The 22548-nt window shown below is 47.0% G+C and overlaps 1 long non-coding RNA gene across 3 annotated transcripts in view; it reads left to right on the forward strand.

Annotated features, from left to right (window-relative positions):
- Positions 1-22548, forward strand: part of LOC112399048 (uncharacterized) — a 260149-nt gene that overhangs the window by 102579 nt on the left and 135022 nt on the right. For 2 of the 3 annotated variants that reach the window (XR_003003146.1, XR_003003147.1), the window contains 2 exons: positions 9013-9112; positions 13907-13949. This is a non-coding gene — a long non-coding RNA (uncharacterized LOC112399048). The remainder of the gene's footprint in view (positions 1-9012; positions 9113-13906; positions 13950-22548) is intronic. The other variant, XR_003003148.1, reaches the window with a different exon arrangement.

The following is a 22548-nucleotide window of genomic DNA, read 5'->3' on the forward strand; positions in this document are numbered from 1 at the left end:
ATGTGGTTTTTTTTTTCCTCTCCATCTTCCTTTTTTCTTTTGCCTGCCTTGCTCACTCTTTGCTAGATGTACCCTAACACGACTGTCCTCATGTCTCGGTCCTTAACCCTTTGGGGATGGGCGCTGCGTCTTGCGCTTCCTGTAATGCATCTTCACAAACTCCCTCAGGCGCCCTGTCTGGGAAGCGCCAGCCCTGTCAGAGTTAACAGCGGGCCTCTGGAAACTTGAACTTCCCCCAGAAGTGCTTGTGCAGTAATTAGCAGAGCCCCACTCAGATACAGAAAAAGATCCCATCGATTATAAACAAACAAGCAGCAAAGGACCTCAGAGCCAAGAGTCACCCGTGTGCCCCAGGCCCGCGGCAGGTACCCGCTTTGCCAAAGGCTCAGGTCCTGTACCTTCCAGAAATGGGATGGAAGGATAAGCTTGATACTCCAGCAAGATTCAGAAGGAAGGTGGGAATCTGTTGTCCAATGAAAGCCTATCAGGCTGGGCCTCACTCCTGAGATGCCCAAGGTGAACCGACCCGAGGATGGTAGAAAGAGTCACTCTTGGCGGCCTGGGCTGATGGATGGATGTTCCTTCCTGGCTGAATAGAAACCTTGCTTCACATTGCTGGAGGGAGATGCAGGCTGGCCAAATATTCTGGTACCTACTAAAGGGTGGTGGCCAGAGAGAGCTCCTCACACAGGGCGGGCTCTGCTCTCAAGGGGGGGTGGACATCATTCCTCAGGCCCCAGGGCCCTGCGGGATCAGGGGGTGGGAGTGAAGAGCCTCAGTCTCGCTGTTTATTTCTCTCAGCCATCACGGAAATGCTGAAAAATACAGAACTTTGGGTCTCCTTGCGAGGGGAAGATGTCTTGGCTCATCCTGGGCTATATTTAGAATGGAAAATGTGCTGGCTCAGAGAAAACTGGTCATGTGCCCTTCTCCAGGCTGCGCGCTGAGCTGGGAACCCCGCCCCGTGCTCCCCATCCTTCACACAGCTCTGACACCCGCTTCCTCCTCCGGGGAGCCCTCCCAGCCTGTAGGAAGACCCCACAGGGTAAGGCCCGGTTTTCCCGGTTAATAAACTTCACAAGCGTCCCCCTCTCGCGAGGACCACGAGAACCTAGTGTAGCACTGTTTGCAAGGCCAGGTGTGAGCTCCGAGCTCAGAAGGGCATGTTGGACGTGAACGTGGAAATTCCACTACCTTCCCCACTCCTGCTTCTCCAGGGGTAAGGGCTGGAGACAGTGTGGCAGGGAGTGGACGCAGGGATCCTGGCCCGAACGACAGTCCTGGGTCCAACGCCATGATTGTACTCTGGGGAGTAACGTCACCTTAGGCACAGAGAGCTTCGTGGTGGTGATGATTCAGCGGGTCCCCATCAGCACCCAGTTAACTTTCTTTTCGTAACCATCAAAAAAATTTTTTAACATCTTTATTGGAGTATAATTGCTTTACAATGGTGTGTTAGTTTCTGTTTATAAGAAAGTACATCCGTTATACATATACATATGTTCCCACATCTCTTCCCTCTTGCGTCTCCCTCCCTCCCACCCTCCCTATCCCACCCCTCTAGGTGGTCACAAAGCACTGAGCTGATCTCCCTGTGCTATGCGGCTGCTTCCCTCTAGCTATCAGAATGTTTTTAATGAACCTGGAGGTTTGTTGCATCACTGCTTTTCTCGTGAATCTGCACATGATTTCTCAGAAAGAACAATCCAAACCCGCCCTGTCGCCAACGCTGCCCAGCGCTACTTCCCACTTTACTGGGGACAGGGGTCAGAAGAGGCACCGCTGAAGACAGGCGTCTGTCACCCGTGCTCGTGGGGACAAGGAGGGCAAGGAGGCAGTGGGTACACAGTGGGACTCTCACTTCTTGGGCACCTGTCGTGGGCCAGGGGCGCCACGCACCATTTCTGATCCTCACATCCCCTCTGTGAGGTGGGAATTATCGAGTCCTTTTTCCCGTTCAGGAAACCAAGGGTTAAATGCCTTGTCCGTGGACCTTTCCCCCACCCTCCTCGCCCAGCTCCCCACCATGTCTTGCTGGTTGTCTCTGTGAAATGCAGCCCCTTGGTCTCCCACAACATCGCCCACAGCCCAACTTCTCACCCCGCTAGTCTCACATTCCTCACAGACCAGCATGATCGTTGGGAAATGCATGCTCCTTCCTGGAACCTGACAGCGGCTTCTTGCTGCTCTTAGAATGGAATTCTGACTTCTCCCTGTGCACAGCCAGCACCTTCCCTAGGTCCTAGCTGTGGCTCACCCACAATGCTCAGGCTGGTCCTGCCTCAGGGCCTTTGCATGTGCTATTCCGTGCCCCTGGTTTGGACCCTGGACTCTGAATACACTTCTGGTCTCTTCCTAGCAAGGTCTGAGGCACTGTTCTAGCTTTTTTTGTTGTTCTAGGTTAACTCTGCAGCCCACTCTTGTACACCTGTTCTCTTGGGCAGGAAGCAGGCATTCCGGCTCTCACACTCTGGGGCTGGTACCTCCATCGCCAAGGCTCAGGCCACACCAATACCCTGTAGTCTGCTCCCTTGTCCCAGCGTGAGCCACGCTCCCAAGATGCAGGGCAGCTGCCTCCTTCTTGCACAGGCTCTGGTGGATGTGATTTTTCCACCTAGGTCCCCTCGGCCAGAGCTCAAGGCTCTGCGATTAGGGCGAAATGGCTCCTCATTCGTGGGGCTTTAGCACATGAACTGACACATCATGTCCTAGAGGCCTGTCCAGAGGGGAAGAGGACAACCTTTGCCTGCTTTAGACGGCCTTTCTTAAACCCAGGGCATTCTGCACTAGGATTTTCCTATTCAATTATTGCCTCATCTCAGAAGAAAACTCTCTTATAACTAGCGTAGCTTGGGCTGGCTTGAACATCTAGCACCTCCCCACACACCATTTGATCTATTGCTTCAAAATAATTTGTTTCCAGTTATCAGGCCACTGAGATCCACCGATCACCTGGAAGCAGCCCCATATTTGCTGCTCAGAAAAACTGGCCCTTTCAAAGAGCTACTCAAAGGTGGCCTGGGACAGTAGCCACTTGGAGGGGACACTTTAAGACAACAGCTGATCCTTTGCACAGGGTATTTGAGGCCCCCAGAGGGCAAATAAGGTTCCCTTCCTCCTACCCTCTGCTGATTTCACCAGCCTCCCCCTCTGAGGTCTACACAGCTTGAAGTATGTGCCTTCTATCTCAAAACTGAAATTTTCAAATGAGAAAAGAAAAGAGACAGAGAGAAGACAAATGTGAAATAACATTGACTAGATCATTGAGGCAGCCTGTCAACCATATTTTGCCTCTCTGAGTTTTTTTTTTAGCCCTAGTGTCACACCTTCCTTGTCATCAATTTTTAACACGTGAGCTTTTTGTAATTAAAATTCAGTGTCATCGAACAGGTCATAGAGTGTGAGCAATATTCTCTTTGTTCTAGAAATCCACATGTAACGAAGCTGCCATTCACAATTGTTTTCCACTGGGCTGCTTATTAAAAAAAAAAAAATGATTTTCAAGGAACAGAGATAGGTGCATTTTCCCAGCATGGGGTCCATCAGGAATGAAAAACTTACCAATCATAGCCCAGGCCCTGAGGGGTGTGTGTGTGTGGCAGGGATGTTGTCAGATGTCAGTTTGGGCTGATTGTTTCTGAGGCCACGTGACTACGATTCTTGGGTTTCCTGTGGTGCATTTTATAGACTGATGTCCCTTTTTAGAGATAAATTATTAGATGAATGTTTATAGATGAATGCACATTCAATGTGCTGGAGTTGAGGTGGGGAGCCCCGCGAAGCTGCAGGAAAAGGCTTGAGAAGACAGACGGGGACGAGGGCGCTGAGCTGGGCGCCCGTTGTCTGTGACCGAGACCTCCTGCACCGGAGACAAGAATCCTGATGGTCAGACCCCAAGTCTCACCTGGAGAATGAGTGAAACCAAAGCAGCCTCTGCCAAAGGCCCCAAAGGCCCACCATGGGGGTCACAAACCACAGTAGGGCCTGGTTTTTTGGTTTGTTTTCAACACCTGAGCCAACGTGTAAAAATCTAGTGGCTTCGGGCTCTCTTTACAAAAACAGAGGATTTGGGCTCACAATGTCTGACCCCCCAGTATCAATCTGCTAAAGCTTCTTATTAGCTGCCCATGGTCCCTCACTCCTTAGCTACTGAGCCCTGTGGGTCTCTGAGTTGTGGCCTTGCCTCACGGGACATTTAGATAGGAAGAACAATCTTTCTTCCTTTGGGGAACCTCACTCCCTCCTACCGGGGTAGCTGTGGGCAAATCATCCTAGAGCCTCAGTTTTCCCATCTCTATAACGGGATGACAATGGGCCCTCACAGGGTGGTCCGTAAAAGCTCCCTCCCCTCTGCCTGCACATCCTCAGGGGCCACCGGTGTGTTTTTCTGGAGGGAAGTCAGCTGGGTACTCTGTGTGTCAGCAGCCTGCATGCCGTCGTCCTCCTGAATGCTTTGTTGGAGGAGTGAAGACAGAATTATTCAGAAACAAGTGATTTCCCAGCTGCGGTCTCCTCTCTGATGACAAAGGACTCCCTCGGCCCACATGGGAGGTGAGGCAAGAATTACGTGCTGTAGAAAGAAAGGCTGCTGGGACCATCTTGAGTTTGTTTGTAACAAATCTCCAGTAATTTAGATCTTTTTAATTCACAGTAAATCCGATTCCCTCGACAACATCTACAGTAAAGTATCAGGAGTGTGTGTGGAGACCAAGCGTGGGGAGGCTTTTTGTGTTCCCACCACCAAATCCATAGTTACCCTCCAAGTTGAAATCTTATCATATTTAACTGGTTCCACATAAACAGATCTGTGTATATTTTCAGTAGTTTCAGCTGAAACCTGTTAAGAACAGATGTGCAGATGGTCGCCCAGCACTGATCCATTTAAATGTAGTTTTCCACGAGCAGCGTTTTCCCTCTGCCCTTCCTTGAGGGGGGAAGAATAAGAAAGTGGGACCGTTATTAAGATGGATATTACACGCTTCTGAGTCTCTGCAACCAGCGTTTGCTGTCGGTTTTCCAACAGCAATGTGGCTCACGAGGCTGTGAGCACAGGGTGTGCCTATAATGGACGATGTTTGACCCCGTGTGGCTGGGAGGATGGGCCCTTAGCTCTCTCTGGCTGCCGCCCATGTAAGGGTGCTTTCCCGGCTGCTGGGGAGTCGAGCAGCCCCTGTCCGAAGGCTGGAGTAAGTAAGTTATTCACCTCTTTGACCCTTTAGTTTTTTTAAGCAGAAAAAAAAAAGGTGAGGGGGGGATATAAAAGAACTCCTACAACTCAGCAACAACCAAAATCAAATCATCTGATTTCTAACTGGGCAAAGGACTTGAAAGGCTATTTCTCCAAAGGAGACAAATGGCCAAGAAGCCATGAAAAGATGGTCAGCATCACTGAGAATTAGGGAAATGCAAATCAAAACTATAAGGAGATATCGCCTCACACCCATGAAGAGGGTTAGTATTAAAATTTTTAAAAAAAAACAGAGAATCACAAGTATTGGCAAGGATGTGGAGAAATTGGAACCCTCATACACTGCTGGTGGGAAATGGAGGTATGGAGGTTCCTCGAAAAATTAAAAATAGAACGACCATATATGATCCAGCAATTCCTCTTCCGGGTATACAGCCAAAAGCTTTGAAAGCAAGATTGCAAAGAGACTCTTTCGCACTCATGATTATAGCAGCAGTATTGGCAGTAGCCAAAAGGCGGAAGCAACCCATGTGTCCATCAACAGGTGAATGGATAATCAAACGTGCTCCGTCCATACAATGGAATATTATTCAGCCTTTAAAAGGGAATTTGGACACGCACTACAGCAGAGGTGAACCTCGAGGACATTACGCCAATTGAACTAAGCCAGTCGCCAAAAGACAAATCCTGTATGACTCCACTTACATGAGGTATATAGAGTAGGCGAATTCACAGAAACAGAAAGTAGAAGGGTGGCTGCCAGGGGCCGGGGGAGGGGGCAGTGGGGAGTTACTATTTAATAGGTATAGAGTTTCAGTTTTGCAAGATGAAAAAGTTCTGGAGATCTGTTGCATAATAATATTTATGGACTTACTACTGAGCTGTACACTTAAAATGGTTAAGATGGTAAAAATGAAAATGGGGGAGAGCGGGTCAAATCGTGCTACCGATCCATGGATGGGTGAGAGGATTCCATGAGATAATGGGCACTTAGCAGGACTTTATCCTGTGGGCTGCGGAGATTATAACTAAGATGCAATGAGTTAAGGCGGGTTGTTTCCCCAGGTTTGAATTTTTCTTCTCCAGAAGGCTCCTCTCCTACCTTCCCATTGCCCACCTGACAGAGCTCATCCGGCCTCCCAGGTCCCCATCACAGGCTGTAGCCCTCTCGAGGACTGTCCCCATGGGCTCAGCCCGTGCCTCTGGGGCACAGAGCTCTGCCCTCCTGGCCTGCTTTCCCCAGCTGGCGCTGGCTGTGAGAGGCTGCCCGGCTGCTTTCAGTGGCCTCTGAATAAACCACAGGACCCCCAGTTCCTTCTGTCTGCAGGCTTTCATCCCATTGAATTTGCCCTGCATTGGGAGGGAGAGGGAGAGCTTGGATGGGGGAACATGATAGCAGATGAGCCTCAGGGGTTCAATGCCAGCTGCTTCCAGCTCCAGTTCTGCCCCATTGGAACCCCTTAGCCCCAGTGTGTCATGGGTGAAAGAGGGGTGAGGGCCGAGTTGGGCTTCATAATCTCTAAAGATTCCAGATCTTTGCGGGGTAGCGGGGAGGGGGGGCTCTGTCCTCCGAGTTCTGTCCAGCCTGGTCCCCTCCACATGCCTGAGTTTGCTCGGTACCTAACAGGACCTTGTGAGCTGAGCGCTAACACAGCACCTCTGTGTTCTTATGTGAGCTGGGACCTGGTGGTGGTATGTCCTGGGCCCTGGGAGCAGCACGAGGCTTGGAGGCCCTGGCAGAGAGATCTTCAGCAAGACAGGCATCTCTGCTACCCGACAGGAGGAGACCCCCAGCAGGGCTTGGACTCATCTGAATAGAAAGACGAGCAGCTGGCTTGGGAGGTGAGATCAGATTCCTGGGGCAAAGCGGTACCACATTTGTCTTAATGAGTAGGAAAGAACAAAATCAAAGCATTCGTTAACACTTCAAAGAAGTTAAAAGAGCCCATTTGGCTCCCAAGTGCTACCTCTCCTGGCCGGTTAAGTGTCTGGTGAAGAATCCCATTATCCTACTCAGGGGGAAGATGCCAAGGGCTTCTCTTGCTGGCTGAGAATTGTGGGGAGGCCCCCTGCTCTCGGCGGGGGGCGCTGCTTCCGGATCCCAGCCTCTGATCTGTTTAGGAGATGCTTCTAGGGTTTCATAAATGTCTGTATGACATCGTGATCCTCTCCAGGCTTTTCATATCCCTTCTGTATTTCTTTCCCCTGATGATTTTCTTACCGGCTCTTTTTGCTGTCATTTCCAGAAGTTAATACTCAAAAGCCTTGATTTCTAGGGCCAGTTCTGGACTTTACAGGAGCGAAAATCAATAGGCTCAAAACTTGGCTTCATTATCCATTTGACTCAAACTGGTTTGGGGCAACGCCTCTGAACCCCAGCCAGAAACATCCGCAAACGGGGCTCTTGCCTGGAATCTCACTGCTCACACAGGAGACTTGAGCACACTTAGCAAGTGTGCCCCTCCCCTCGCCCCACCCCGGGGGAGTTTCAGTCCAGAGCTACCCCTCCTGACAAGAGACCCCCGAAGTGAGCCTGGTCAGACTCTCCCACTCTGCCTCCATCTTCTCCAGACTGCTTCTAGATTCCCTTCCTTTACTCACGTTGCTACCCCCCAACCACCGATATTTTCAGAAACGACACACATATTCACCCATCACTCTGGTTTCCAAATATTATCTTTATCAGTACAGTAGTGTTGCCCTAAAATGACTGACAGCTGCATGACCTTTCTTTGCAGCCACAAATGAAAGGGGACTTAAAAGGTATGTGCGTGTGTGCGCGCGTGCTCGAGCGCATGCCTGACTAACGCACATACGCCTGATGGAAACCAGGATAAATTACAGAGAACGGCAATGTAATGATTACGAAAAGGTATACGAGGCATAACCCATTAGTGAGCTACATTTTGTTCAAAGCTGAGATACTTGGGCAGAATAACAAGCTTTGTGCCGGAATGCAGTCAGCTGTAGCAATGACTAATAATATAGTTGAGGATCTGTTCGCATTTTTCCCCTTTTGTGCCTATTTTCATAAGTTAATAACTCAAGCATGAAATTGTTTCAGGCTGAAAACTGGTGGTGAGAGCACAGCAAACTTTGTGGGAAACAACTCTGTGTTGTTGTTGTTACTTAATTTAGTTTGGCTGTTTTTAAGTTAGGGGAGTGGAAATGTCCATGCGAGTTTTCGTGAGCCATGTGTGTTTGTGAAGCCCGAGAAAGTTTGGGATTGTGTTAAACAAAGCACATTTTTACTGACTACAGATAGAGGTTTTCTTTTCATACATGTGTGCTTCTGCTTAGTACCGGTCGGGATCGTTGGTGGCAGCGGGTGGGTAGGTTTGGAAGAAATTGAATCAGAACGTTATAAATGACATCATTCTGGACTCACCTGCCTTCAACTAGAAAACTTCTATCCCAAGTCGAAGAGCCTGGTGAGCAAACAGCTGCCTTAAACAGCTGGGGGTGGGAGTAGGGGTGAAACCCCCTGCTGGGTCTTAGTAAATTCCTGGAACAAAGGAAGGGGCAGAAACAAGATGAGTGATAGTAAGGCTGCTCATTTCTCCAGGAGTCCGGTTTACTGAGCATTTTCCTGTATCCAGAACCAGAGAAAGTGCAACTGCAGGAAACCAGATTTTCTACAAGTCTTTAAACATTTTTCCCTCCTCTTCTTTTATTGGGGCATGAGACTGAAAAATACAGAAAAATGCAGAGAATAATATAACAAACACCTAAGTACCCACATTTCAGAATTAACAAATGGTACGATTTTGTAATGATGACTCTAACATTACTGATAAAGTTGTTTTCTTTCCTTTATTTCACAGATGGGCAAAGCGAGGAGCTGGAGGGGATAGGACACGGCTAAAGGCTGAGTGAGGCACCTCTCTTCTTTACGAACTGGATCCCTACAAGATTCTCAAGCTGGTAAGGCAAGCATTATTGTCCCCCTTTATAGCTGAAGAGCTTGGGTCCCCAGTGGATGTGGACGAGGGCCTCCGTGTTCTGAGCCCTGTGCTGGGCTCAGGGGACAGAACAGAAGACAAAGCCCAAAGCAGCCCAGATCCCTGCTGGAGGGAGGGATACAGAGAGTGCCTGCGTGGGTGGGAAGCCATTCCCTGCAGCCAGGGTCAGCTTCACCAGGCTCCTAATCCAGAAGCAAGCCAGCAAATTTTACTTAGGGAGACATTCCATAGAAAAATGTGTACTTCGTAGGGTATATTTGAATCAATGACTCAGTTACGGATCATTGCCAGAGAAAAACAAAATATCCTGCCACCCTGTGAGATGATGTGATGATTGTTATTTTTACTAGTAGATTGCTCCATTTATAAACCTTTGATGAATCCCTTTCCCCAGCCAAATGGCATCTGAACCTGTGGAGAGTTAAAAAAAAAAAAAAAAAAAAAAAAAAAGTGAAATTGACGAGGGATGCGAGCTGGCCTTCTGTGTGTCCCGGAGCTTCTCAGGCTACAGCTCGGTGCGCGTTGCATCGGTTGAGCCCACGCTGGGTTGCATCATATGCTGAAAATCCACGTGCTCTCTGAGGGCGACAGGAGCCGGCTCGGGGTCCACCAGCTGGAATCTCAGAAAGCGCGGTCTCTAAAAATACCAGCTCTGCAGATTCACTTGGGGCCCAGGGGGCTTCTAGATTGACAGCTCCCTTTACGCACCAACCACGGGTTCAAAAAGAAAGGGGAAAAAAAAAAATCAGCATGCTTTTTTGAGTTGATTGATTTCTAGCTCCGGAGAGTTTTCGCAGATTATTTCAGAGTGATGGAAACTCCCCCGAATTATTTTAGGAAAAGTAAAAGACAGCAAAACTTAACTAGCAGCCAGGCTGTGTCCGGGTCTTCGGCTCCGGCGCGCGCCGGCGGACGCCCAGCCTCACCGCGGCCAAGGTCACGGTTAGGCTGCGCCGGCACCTCTGAGCGGTCTGGCGCGGACAGACGCGCGCCCGGCATGTCGGTGGGGCTGCAGCCCGCCCCTCTCCAGCCCAGCCTGGAGGCTGCCTTCCCCCGCGCATCCCCGGTAGGCGAGGGGCAGGCACGGAACTCGAAGTTCCAAAGTGTAAGGGAGAAAACTGTGTCCAGTTCGCCTGAAATGAAGCACACAGCCCTGGGTGTTCAGGGTCTCCCAGCCCGACGTGTGCGAATTGTTCCCGCGAGCAATATACAGGGCTGTGTTTTGGGGGAAAAGTACTTCCTGCTGCTTCCAAAGACAGAAAAGCCACAGGGTTCCTGACATAAGGGCGTTGGCTTTATCAGCTTAGAGCAGGTCCTTCCTGGCCTCAGCCCGGGGCCCTTCCTACCACCTAGGCAGAGACACAGTCAGACAGAAACGCACAGCTCAAGCGCTGACACACACCGAGAGTTGTGTTCAACCCTCAAAAAACTGTTAGGAACAGATTGCAGAGTCGGTGCATTCTGCCTTCCTCTCTTCCCGTTGCACTGGGCACCGTGCCGCCTTTGAAGTCACCTCAATCCAAGGACAAGCAAACCTAAAGAGGGCAGTCTGGGGCCTCCAAGAAAACACCAGAAAGATTGTTGTTAAACTAGATCTACTCCAGGTTGCTTGACGTGAGAAGCTCACTGCTGCTGGAGGTGGCCTTGTGTGACCCTGGAAAGCTGGCTTTACCATAGCCCTGTGAAGAGGCAATTGCGCAGGGAAGAAGTTAAGACAGTTCCTTGAATGGATTCCTTGAGTGGGGTTTGAAAAGATTTGGTTAAGGATCTCCCCATCATTTCTAAAAACCCGCCAGCCAAATGTGAGAATTCCAGTTGCTCCCTGCCCTCATTAGTGCTTACTACAGTCAGACTTTCTGTCGTAATCATTCTAATACATGCGTAGTGAGAACTCTTTGTGATTTTAATTTGCATCTCTCTGACTAATAATAATGAGCATCTTTTCATATAGTTGTTTGTCATTCATATATGTTCTTCGGTGATATGTCTGTTTAAATATTTTGCATACACACACACACACACACACATATATATATATATAGAGAGAGAGAGAGAGAGAGAGAATTTTCAGTAAATACAAGCTGTTATTTAAAAGACCTGAATCTGGGTTTCTCTGATAGTGGTGATTAATATAGTAGAAGTGTGGTTGAAACAACGCCATAGTGAGCCTGACCTTGACTCACATGAGACTTCTAATCCATGTTTTTAGGAAAAAGAAGTTGAATTCATATTTGCAGTAAGGAAGAACATTACCCAGTTTATTAAAAAAAAAGAAAAGACTTTTGCCCATTTTTTAAAAAATTGGGCTGTTTTCTTATTATTGAGTCTTGGCAGTTCTTTATATATTATGAATATAAGCCCCTTATTAGACATGATTTGCAAATGTTTTCTTCCGGACTATAACTTGTCTTTTCATTTTCTTAACAATGACTTTTTGTTTTTAATTTTAAAGAATTCCAATTTATCATTTTTTTCTCTTATGGATTATGCTTTTGGCTTTGTATCTAAGAAATCTTTGCCTAACCCAGGGTCATGAAGATTTTCTTCTAGAAGCTATAGATATTTCAATCTATGATGATCATTTTGAGTTAATTTTTGTAAATGGTATGAGGTACAGATCAAAGTTCACATTTTTGGCCTTTGGATATCCCAGTGTGCCCTCAACATTTGTTGAAAAAATTATCATTTCTCCACTGCATTGCTTTGCACCTTTGTTAAAAATCAGTTGTCCATGAATGAGTCTAATTTTAGACTTTGATTCTGAAGTTCCATTGGTGTTCGTGCTTGTCTTTGCTCCACTATCCTGATTATTGTAACTTTATAATAAGTCTTGAAATCAAGTGATGTAAGTTCTTCAACTTTGCTTTTCTTTTGCAAAGTTGTTTTGATTATTCTAAGTCCTCTGCATTTCCATATGGGTTTCAGAATCAGCTTGTCCATTTCTACAGAAAATCTGCTGAGATTTTGATCAGAATTACATTGAATCTACAGATCAATTTGGTGAGAATTTATACCTTAAAAATATTGAGTCTTCTCACAGATCTAGAGAACAGGCTAGTGGTTACTAGTGGGGAGAGGGAAGTGGGGAGGAATAATATAGGGGTAGGGGGAAAAAGGGTAATTGGATTATATGAAATCATGTGTGTGAAACTTTTGAAAATTGTAAAGCACTATAGAATTTAAAGACTCATTCAATTAAAAAAATCTTTTTAAAAATATTGAGTCTTCTAACCCATGAACTCAGTATCTCTCTATTTATTTAGGTTCTCTTTAATTTCTCTCAGCAATGTTTTGTAATTTTCAGTGTATAGGTATTGTCCATCTTCTGTCAGATTTACCCTAAATATTTTATACTTTTTGATACTATTGTAAGTGATATTTTTAAATATTCAATTTCCAATTTTTCATTGAAAGTATACAGAAATACCATTGACTTTTGTACACTAATCTCGTACCGCATATCTTTACTAAAGTCACTTTTTACATTCCAGTAACTTTTTGTTTCTATAGGATTTTCTACGTAGATTCTCATGTCATCTGCAAATGAGGACGGCTTTACTTCTCTAGTTCCAATCTAGCTCGCTTTTATTTCTGTTTCTTGCCATATTGCTCTGGATTGAATCTTCAGTACAATGTGGAATAGAATCTGTGAGAGTTTCTGATCTTAGGAGGAAAGTATTCAGTCTTTCACCATCAATAATGATGTTAGCTGTTAGTTTTTAGTAGATGCCCCTTTTCAGATAGAGAAAGTTCTCATCTAGTCTTAGTTTGCCAAGAGTTTTTACCAGGAATATCTGTTGGATTATATCAAATGATTTTTTTGCATCTGTTGAGACCGTAGTTTACCAGCGTCATCATTTAGCAAGTTTGAGTCAACTACAGAACATTTATCTCTTTTTACATCCCCTTCCCTTCCCTGTTTATAATATAACTGTCTAAAATATTTCTTCTATATACATTTTGAATCACAGTTTTTGCCTCAACTGTCAACATAATTTAGAAAAATTAAGAGGAAAAGGAAAGCCCATTGTATTTACCAGTACTACCAATATGTTTGCTTGTTGTGTTGTTTCTTCTTTACTGACATTCCAGACGTCTTTCTTTTATTGTTTCTTTTCTGTTTAGGACACTTCTTTTAGCCATTCTTATGTGGTTTTGATATATCTGCTAGTGGTATGTACTCTTAGTTTTTCTTTTTTTGAATATGTCTTAATTTCCCTTTCGTTCCTGAAGGATCCTTCATTGGAAAGGACCTTTCAACTGAATATACAGTTCTGTGTTGGCAGTTCTTTTCTTTCAGCACATGAGAGTATTCTGGCCTCCATGGTTTCTAATGAAAATGTGCTGTCATTCAAAGTTTTTTCCCCCACAGGTAGTGTCATTTCTCTGTGTTTTCAATATATATATATTTTCTCTTTGTTTTTCTGAAGTTTGACTATGATGTGCCTCGATATGGATTTCTTTGGGTTTATTCTGTTTGAAGTTTGCTCAGCTTCTTAAATCTGTGTGTTTTTGTTTGTGCTTTTGTTTTTGGCAAAACTTGGGATGTTTTAAGCCCTTATTTAATTGAGTACTTTTTCAGTTTTGCCCTCTTTTCCTTTCTTACCAGAACTTGGATATCACAGAAGTTAGATCTTTTGCTATAGCCAGACAGGTCCCTGAGGCTCTGTTCCTTTTTTTTTTTTTTTTAATCCCCCAGCCTATTTTCTTCTCTCTGTTGTTCAGATTGGATATTTAATGCTGTCCTATCTTCCAGGTCACTGTGTTCCTCTATTTTGCTGTTGAGTGCCTCCATTCAGGTGGGTGTTTTGGTCGTTGCTGTTGTTATTACTGTATTTTTCTGTGATAAATATTCCATTTAGTTCTTTATATTTTATCTCTCTTCCTATGTTTTAATTTATTTCAAGAGTATTTGTCATTGCTCTTTGAAGCATTTTAATGGCGGTTGCTTTAAAGCGTTTGTCAGATAATTCTCACATCTCTGTCATCTTGGTGTTAGCATTTATTCATTGGCTTTCTCCATTCGTTTGAGGTCGTCCTGGTTCTTGGTATGATGAGCAATTTTCTACTGAAACCTTGACATTTGGGGTATTATGTTTTGAGACTCTGTATCTTATTTCGATCTGTTTTCACTGGCTTCCTCTGACATTGTGGGTGAAGGTGTGGCGGGGGGAGTGGCAGTGAGCTCTCTCATTACTGCCATGTGGGGTGGAAGTCAAGGTCCCTCACTTGACCTCTGTTGATACCCAAGGAAGGGGTCTCCTTCTTACTGCTGGGTGTGGGTAGAAGTGCTAGGCTTCCACTGATAGCTCCCCCATGTGGCGGTGTCAGAGTGCCTCAATGCTATTCCTCACGTGGCCTTGCTACCCCTGCGAGGTTAAGAGGGTCCTGACTCCCCACTAGGTCTCCCAGATACCACCCTTGCTCCTTGTTACTGCTGTGTGGGGACAAAAGTCCAGCCTCCCCGCATGGTCTCTGCTGACACTGGGGAGGAGCTTGTGACTACTGAGTGGTGAATGAAAGTTTCAGCTCCCTGCTCAGCCTTCTCAGACCCCACCCTGGGGTGGGAGGCAGGGAGGGTGGGGCAGGGTGGTTGGGGCATGTTTCAGCCTAGTGATGAGGGTGGACATCAGGGCTCCCCTTGGCCTTTGCTGATGAAGGTAGGGCTGCAGTATTTTCTGTGGTATTTGGCTAGAGTGGAACAGTTATTGCCTAAAACTTTTCTTTCTTGGTGGGCTGGCCCTTTCCGGGCCATTTGGCTAGGGAGAGCAGGCTTTTGTGGGAGCTTCCTCTTTGTTTGCTCTCTTCTGGAATTTCTGGGTTCCCGGCTTCTTCAATACCTCACCTGGGATACATAAGGCAAAAAGAAACCAGAGAGCTCACCACTCTGTTCTACCCATCCCGAGGTCCGTATCAGTCTGTCTTCTCTCCACCTTCCAGAATCTTCTTATGTTTGTATTGTATATAATGTCCAGGGTTTTTAGTGGTGGGTGGCAGGAGGAATGGATAAGTATGCCTGTCCCAACTTCCTGGAAGTGAAAGTCCTCATCTCACTTTTAGGATGCATTTCAAAGTAAGTTGCAAATATTCACCCTTAAATACCTCAGCGTGCGTGTTATTAATTACAGTTCAGTATTTGTTTATATCTTTCTTTTTTAAGATAAAAGTTGTACACACATTAAAATGCACAAATCTTAAGTGGACCGCTTGATGAGTAAAACCCACCCTCTATCAAGATATAGGGTCTTGTCTATCACCTGAGAAATTCCCTCATCCTCCTTCCAAGTCAATCCCTATCCCCAGACACCCCCCAGAGGCAAACATTGTTTTGCTTTTTAGCATCCTAGATTGTTTTGTTTGTTCTAGAATTCATGTGAATGGAAACATGCATCAGACACTCCTTTGTGTTTGGCTTTCTTCTTTCAACATAATGTTTTGAGGTTTATCCATGTTTCGTCCTTCATTCCTTTTTACTGCTGAGTTGTATTCCATCACACGAATATACCACGGCTTGTTGATCTCTCCTCCTATCGAGGGATCCCCGAGCTGTTTCCAGGCCCTTTTAATCTGAGCATATTTTTTAATGGTCTGAATAAACCTTCATCAGAACACAGGGTCATATTTGAAAATGTCACTTACAGCTCTGACATACTGAGTTTTGTAGTTTTCTGAAATGATATAAAGAATCATTCCTTCATTCGTTCATTTGTTCATTTAACCACTATTTAGTGAGCTTGTTTTCGGTGCCAGGAGTCATTCTAGGCCATGGGATTAGCAGGGAAGAGGACAGATGTGTGCTATGAAGGAAGAGTAAAGCCAGGTCCATGGGTGGAGCCTGACAGATGGCCCAGGGGTAGGTAGGATGTCATTTTAGCACCAGAGGTCAAGGGAGGACCTCGGAGGTGGGCAGGGAGGATTCTTAGGGAAGGTGAGGTTTGAAGACATGAGAACCTTTGTTTAAAAGTCTACGTTTGTACAGCACCTTCATGCCTGGGAACTCATGAACTTCAGAATTGACTTCCCCATCATCCGTAAAGGGTGGGAAGACCCAAGGCCCCGAGAGGAGGCAGCTGGCCAAGATGTGGCACAGGGAACTCCACAGCAGCCAGGTTAGAGGTCTGTGCCCACCGCCCGAGTGTTGGTGAGCCCACCTTCTCCTTGGCTTCCTGAAGGGGAGCCTTCAGTCTCCCCAGCCCCTCTGCTCACCCCCTTCCCACTCCTGCAGGTGCTTCCCCAGGAAATGCTAACGTGGAGTGAGAAAGCCACGGCCAGGCTGAGGTCTGAGGGTTCCTAGTGTGTGTGTCCTTGAGCAAACCCTCTCCTGCTGGTGGGAGATGCTTAAAGTCAGAAGTTGGGGACGGAGTGAAACTTGGTGGCCGACCTCCACCCACATGTCCTCCTTCCTTTATCACATCTGTCACTATGCACCCCTTAGCAGAGCTGCCACTCCTGTGCAGACACCAGCTGGGAGCTCTTTCTGTTTTATTTTAACTCTCACACCCACCCTGTGGGTAGGTCTCTATTCTTACCCATGGGAAACAGGAGACAGGCATTTGCTGAGGCTAAAGCAGAATGCTAAGTCGGGTCTGTCCGGCCCTCACCGGGGTGCTTTGAGCCACTGCGTTTTATTGTTTACTCAGTTCTGAGCAAAGGGGAACCCCTGCCCTTTGGGGATATGAAATTGTAGAGGTTGGTGGGAGGGATCTGGAAAAAAAGCTAGAGGATGTGTCCAGGAGAGGAGTGATGTGCATGTCCATGTGGAGTCAGGAGAACAGGGAGTTTGATGAGAAGGAGCTGGGATTCAGAGCTGAAAAAACCTGGGTTCAAGCCCAGACTCCACACTAATTCCACGGATGGCAGGGTTTGGGGCAAATCCTTTAAGCCCTCCAGCTTCCACTTCCACATCTGTAAAATGGGGTAATAATGGTATCTCTCTCAAACGTTGCTGGGTGGGTCCAATGAGGCGATGCAGATAAAGTGCTTAGACAGTGCCAGGCTCACAGTAAATGCCCAATAAATGCTGGTTTGCTATTGCCTGAAGAGTGGCGGCACTACAGACCCGGAAACTTTAGTTGCGGGAAAGGACAGCCGTGCGGTGCAGGCAGGGGCAGTGCTTTACCCAGGAGCGGGGGGGGGCCCGGCAGAACCCAGGCCCTTGCAGGAGGATATCCGCAGGGACCTGGGCTTCCAGCATCTGAGGGATGAGTGACCTCTGGGGTGTCTTCCAACCTGGAGATTGCGAGTCTTTGCTACGGTAGCAGCGACGGCTCCAGCAAGGCAGGGAGCAGAAGCTTCTGTTGGCTCCCAGACACCCCAGCTGTGGTCTTTGGGAATGTGTTTATCCACCCCGGAGGGAAGTGGACGAGTGAGAAGTGAGGGCTGGGCTTTGCAAACGCTGGCCTGTGAGCTCCGGTGAGCCCGGCGTGGCCACCGGGCCAAGGCAGTGTCACACGGGTTAGGGCGCGCTGCGCACTCACTGCATCGAGATGTACTTTGCAAACGTATTTTAAGCAGATAACATCTCTTATCCTAATGTACCTGTCGGCTCCCTGCCCGTGAATTTTAGCCTCCAGGAGCAAAACAATTGCTTGAGCTGAGTGTTGGGTACTTTTGCTTTCCATATGCTACTCAGGGGTCCTTGGAGTCCCCTTCACCCCAACACACACACACACACACACACACACACACACACACATATGCTGGCCTTCATACAGACATGCCGTCGTGGACCGTCGACCCCCTTCTGCTGCTACAGGTGTTCCTCCACCCACGTGTGTATCTGGGGATGCAGGACCTCCTAACAGCACTGTGGCAATATTTTGTGCTTTCAGGAAAAGTCCCCCGTGTACATGCACACCGTACATTTCCACATTTAACAAACTCCCCCTGGCTTCCGCTTCCAGACCCTCCATTCCCCTCAGATAAATACTTTAATAGTCCACTTTGCGATTAGTGTTCAACATGGTGAGGCCCAGGGGAGGAGTGTCATTTCCCAGAGGTCCCCAGCAGGTTAGCTGCAAGGGCTCTCTGGTCCCCGCGAAACAAGCCAGGACGCCATGGTGGTGAGGAGACCCTTTCAGCCACCTTGACCGTCTCCTTGAGGCTGTCGTCTAGAGCCCAGAGCTGACCAGAAAGGACTGCAGTAGATCTGAGACCCAGCCAGCCAGGCACGGAGGAGGCCCAGGTAGCGGGGCCTGTGCTGCCCCCCATCAGCCTGCGTGCGAGTGATTTCGAGAGAGAGACGCAGGTGTGGGTTTGCACCAAGCTCCCTGCTTGCCCTCTCCAAACCTCATCGGGGTCCCCTCCCCTCCAGTCCAAGTTGGTAGTCCCTCCTCTTCCCCTCCCCCACCCCCTCTCTCCTTCTTCCTTTCTTCCTCCCTCGTCATGTCCTTAACCAGAAATGCTGGCAGCTGTGCTTCCTGCCCAGCGTGGGCCTACTTTCCTCCTGAGCCAGAAAAGTGGGCACAGAACAAATGCCCAGGCTGACCCCTCAGGGCCCCAACATCAAAGGCACAGGAAACAACTCTGTTTCCCTGTCCACCGACAGGTCAGCTGATGTCTCGCCAGGCAGCGCCTCTGCCCGCGGAAACAGCCCTGTTGGCCACGCCAGGCACCCAGATGTTTTGATCTCGCACGGCAGGTGGCCAATGTCTCTAACCTTTCCGTGTGTAAAACGTCTGATGAACGGGAAGGGGATTCTAGTCAGACCACGGAGCAGACCTGTGCAGCTGCCGGGGGATGTCTGCACCTGCCTGGTGCCCACGTGGACACAGAGCACACACGCACACAATCACACGGGCACACTCAGCCCATGTGCAAGCATCCATGCACGTGCACTTATGCACACACACCCCCACGTAGGCTCATCCACGGAGGGGTTGCTCCAGGCCTCTTACTCAGCATTTCCCTACCTCATCGAAGAACAGTCAGAAAGACAAATATGTGATATCGCTTATGTGTGGAATCTAAAAAAACAAAAGATACAAATGGACTTATTTACAAAACAGAAATAGACCCACAGACATAGAAAACAAATCTATGGTTACCAAAGGGGACAGGCGGGGGGAGGGATAAATTAGGAGGCTGGGATTAACAGATACACGCTACGATATATAAAATAGGTACCCAGCAAGGACCTACTGTATAGCATAGGGAGCTATACTCAATATTTTGTAATAACCTATAAAGGAAAAGAATCTGGCAAAGAACATATATGTATGCATTATATATATGTATAAGTGAACTGCTGTGCTGTATAGCAGAAAATAACACAACATTGTAAATCAACTGTACTTCAATTTAACTAAAAAAAGGTATAATCAAAACAAATCTTCCCCTGCCAAAAATAGATAGATAGATAAACAAACAAACAACAGTCTCCATCTGGCCATCTGTAAGAGTAACCCAGGTTCTCTGCTGGACTCCTCTGACAGCCAGCCTCGAGTGGGCCTTGAGGGAAGCCCTGAGTAGATGCAAACCTTCCAGAGGGGTCGAGACAGCCTTCAACATCTGCACACATCCACAGGCAGTTGGCCAGGCCCTCGAGGGCCACAAGGACACCCGTCCTTCACAGCGTGATAGCTGGGAGCTCGCCAAGGAGCCGAGTGCCAAGCTGGGCCCACTAGGGATTTAGCAGCAGGCCATCACCCACAGCTGCTGGGATTCAGAAGACAGACTCTGAGCCAGGAGCCTGAGTGTAGTGTCACTGCGACAGAGCCCAGAGCCACAGGGCAGCCCTGTCCTTGAAGAAGCCGTGGGACCCTGAGATGGGCTCACCCCCGCTCAGAGTCCAGGGTCGGTGAGAGTTTGTTTCTCATTGAGGTGCAGTGAAAAGAGCAGACTGAGGGGTTTTGTTTGAAACCTGCCCTGGGGAGAGGTCAAATGAGGGGACCTGGAGCTGTGAACAGTGCCCTGGTCATGAACTGGCTCACCATCCATGAACCCCTCCCCTTCCCCGGTACCTAGGGGGCACAAGTAACTGTGACATTTTAATGATTTCAGATTTAAAACATGTTCCCCTCTGCCTGCCTCCAAAAGGATTTTGAGAGGCTATAGGATTCACCGCTAACGTGTACTAATTAATTCACAATTAGATGAAAGCTTCCGAGCAGAGGAGCGGGTTCCAGCAGGTCCCCAGACGTGAGGTGACGGCCACAAGTGAGCATGGAACACGCCTCCACACGGCACACAGCTGAGGTCCGGCCCCAGACCTTCCATCCTGTGGTCTTGACGCCTAGGATATCTGGCCAGGCTGTGGTGACCCGGCCAGGATTCAGGGGTATGGCGTCCACCTGGGCACCTAGCTACTTACCTGCTGTCTCTGGCTGCCCCTGGGGAGAAAAAAAGAACACAGCTATCTTACTTTTTAAATTTTAAAAAGTATTTTTAATCGATAACCCTTGTCCGTGGTCCAAAGTGTCAGAGATTCAAACCAGTGTGTGGAGAAGAGTCTCCCTCTCAGCCTGACTCCCTGGACCCCCAGAGTCATCTTCCCCACCTGCTTCATGTAATTCAAGGTTCCCAGCAATCTAAACATGCCAGTTGACATTGTCAGGGCACAATATAAGATATTTGCTTCGTTTTGACTTTGTTTAGTTTCAATACCGTTTTTGTCCTTATAGCATTTGTTTTTTCTAAAAAAAACAAAAAAAAAGAAAAAAACACCTGTAAAACACCTGTAAAGATGAAAGAAGAAACAAAATGTTGGCTATTTTTTTTTCTGTATATAAAAAAGTATATCGTATTTTACTTTACAATACTGGGATCATAATATCTCTAGCAGTTTTCATTAGGAAATAGTCTTTTATAATATGCTTAATGTCTGTGTAATAGTTCACCTTATAAATGTATCATGAATTATTTAGCCATACCCGGCTGGCTTGCCTCTAATTAGAAAAAATTTCACGAAGTGTCACCACCGGGTGAGAGTAATCTCAGCCAATCCTCCTGACAACCCTGTCAGACAGGAATTATGATTATCTTCCGTTTATGACTTGGAAGGCTAAATAAACTACTCAAAGACACTCAGCTACTGAGTGCCAGGAGGGAGACTCTAATTAGCACCCCCGGCTACACTGTTGCCCTGTCCCTGGACCCTTGTATATACCGTCATCTGTTTTTGCCATCTTGAAGGACAAATGTTAGCTTACTGTTGTTGTTTTATTTGATCTTTTTAAAATTTGTACTTATTTTTTTGCTGCGTTGGGTCTTTGTTGCTGCGCACGGGCTTTCTCTAGTTGCAGCGAGCGGGGGCTACTCTTCGTTGCGGTGCACGGTCTTCTCACTGCAGTGGCTTCTCCTGTTGCGGAGCACGGGCTCTAGAGCACGCGGGCTTTGGTAGATGCGGCTCGTGGGCTCAGTAGTTGTGGTGCACAGGCTTAGTTGCTGCACAGCATTTGGGATCTTCCCCGACCAGGGATCAAACCTGTATCCCCTATATTGGCAGGTGGATTCTTAACCACTGAGCCACCGGGGAAGTCTCTAGCTTACTGTTTTTATTTGCATTTATTTTGTTGCTGTTGAGTTTGAGCATCTTTTCATTTCTTACAGATCATTTGCATTTAGTTTCCTTTAAAATACCTGCTTGTGTGTTTTTGCCTGTTTTTCTGTTAGTCTTGTGCTATGTACACACACACACACACACATAATTACCCATTATCTGTCATATATGTTTCCCAGTTATTTTCTTGTCTTTTAATTTTGTTATGGTAATTTATGACTGAGAAGTTTAAAATTTTTTATGTCTACCAATATTTTCCTTTATGATTATTCCCATTAATTTTATCTTTAGGATGCTTTCATCCCTCCCAGGTGCAGATAAATGTTTATTCCTATTTTCTTTTAGTGGTACAGTGAGTTCATTTCCACATTTAATTCCTCCATCTATTGTTAATTTTCTCCTCAAAAGGTCAGTCCAGAAGTATACTTGAATCAGTCTGTGCGGGATGGCCACACCCATCACCGTGTTCCATCACTCCTGTTACCTGGACGAACTCTTAGGAGATTGCCATACCTGGTACCTGGACCAGCCCCTGGGGCCAGCACATTATAGAGACATTATACTTCCACTGATACAACTAAAGCTACATCAGCTTTTAGCAATCCCATGCATTACTCACTGACATTAACTCCATGGCAACGAAAACTACCAGACTTTCTTTCGTTCTGGGGGTGAGGGTACAACTTTTAGAGAAACATTTCCACCAATTGCTATAAATTTGCATGTAACACTTCTACATAACTATGTCTATCAAGTAGATATTATTTGGTCTTTGGCTTTTTATCTTGTAGCATAATTTCCATTTAAATTCCAAGGTGTCAGAATATTCTGACACCTACTTCTCAGCCTTCAGAACTGTACATGGCTTCCCAGGTCACTTTGGTCCATTAGCTATTTCA

The sequence above is a fragment of the Neophocaena asiaeorientalis genome, unplaced genomic scaffold (assembly GCF_003031525.2).
Source record: "Neophocaena asiaeorientalis asiaeorientalis breed wild unplaced genomic scaffold, Neophocaena_asiaeorientalis_V1.1 scaffold114, whole genome shotgun sequence".
In the NCBI taxonomy this organism is placed as follows: domain Eukaryota; kingdom Metazoa; phylum Chordata; class Mammalia; order Artiodactyla; family Phocoenidae; genus Neophocaena; species Neophocaena asiaeorientalis.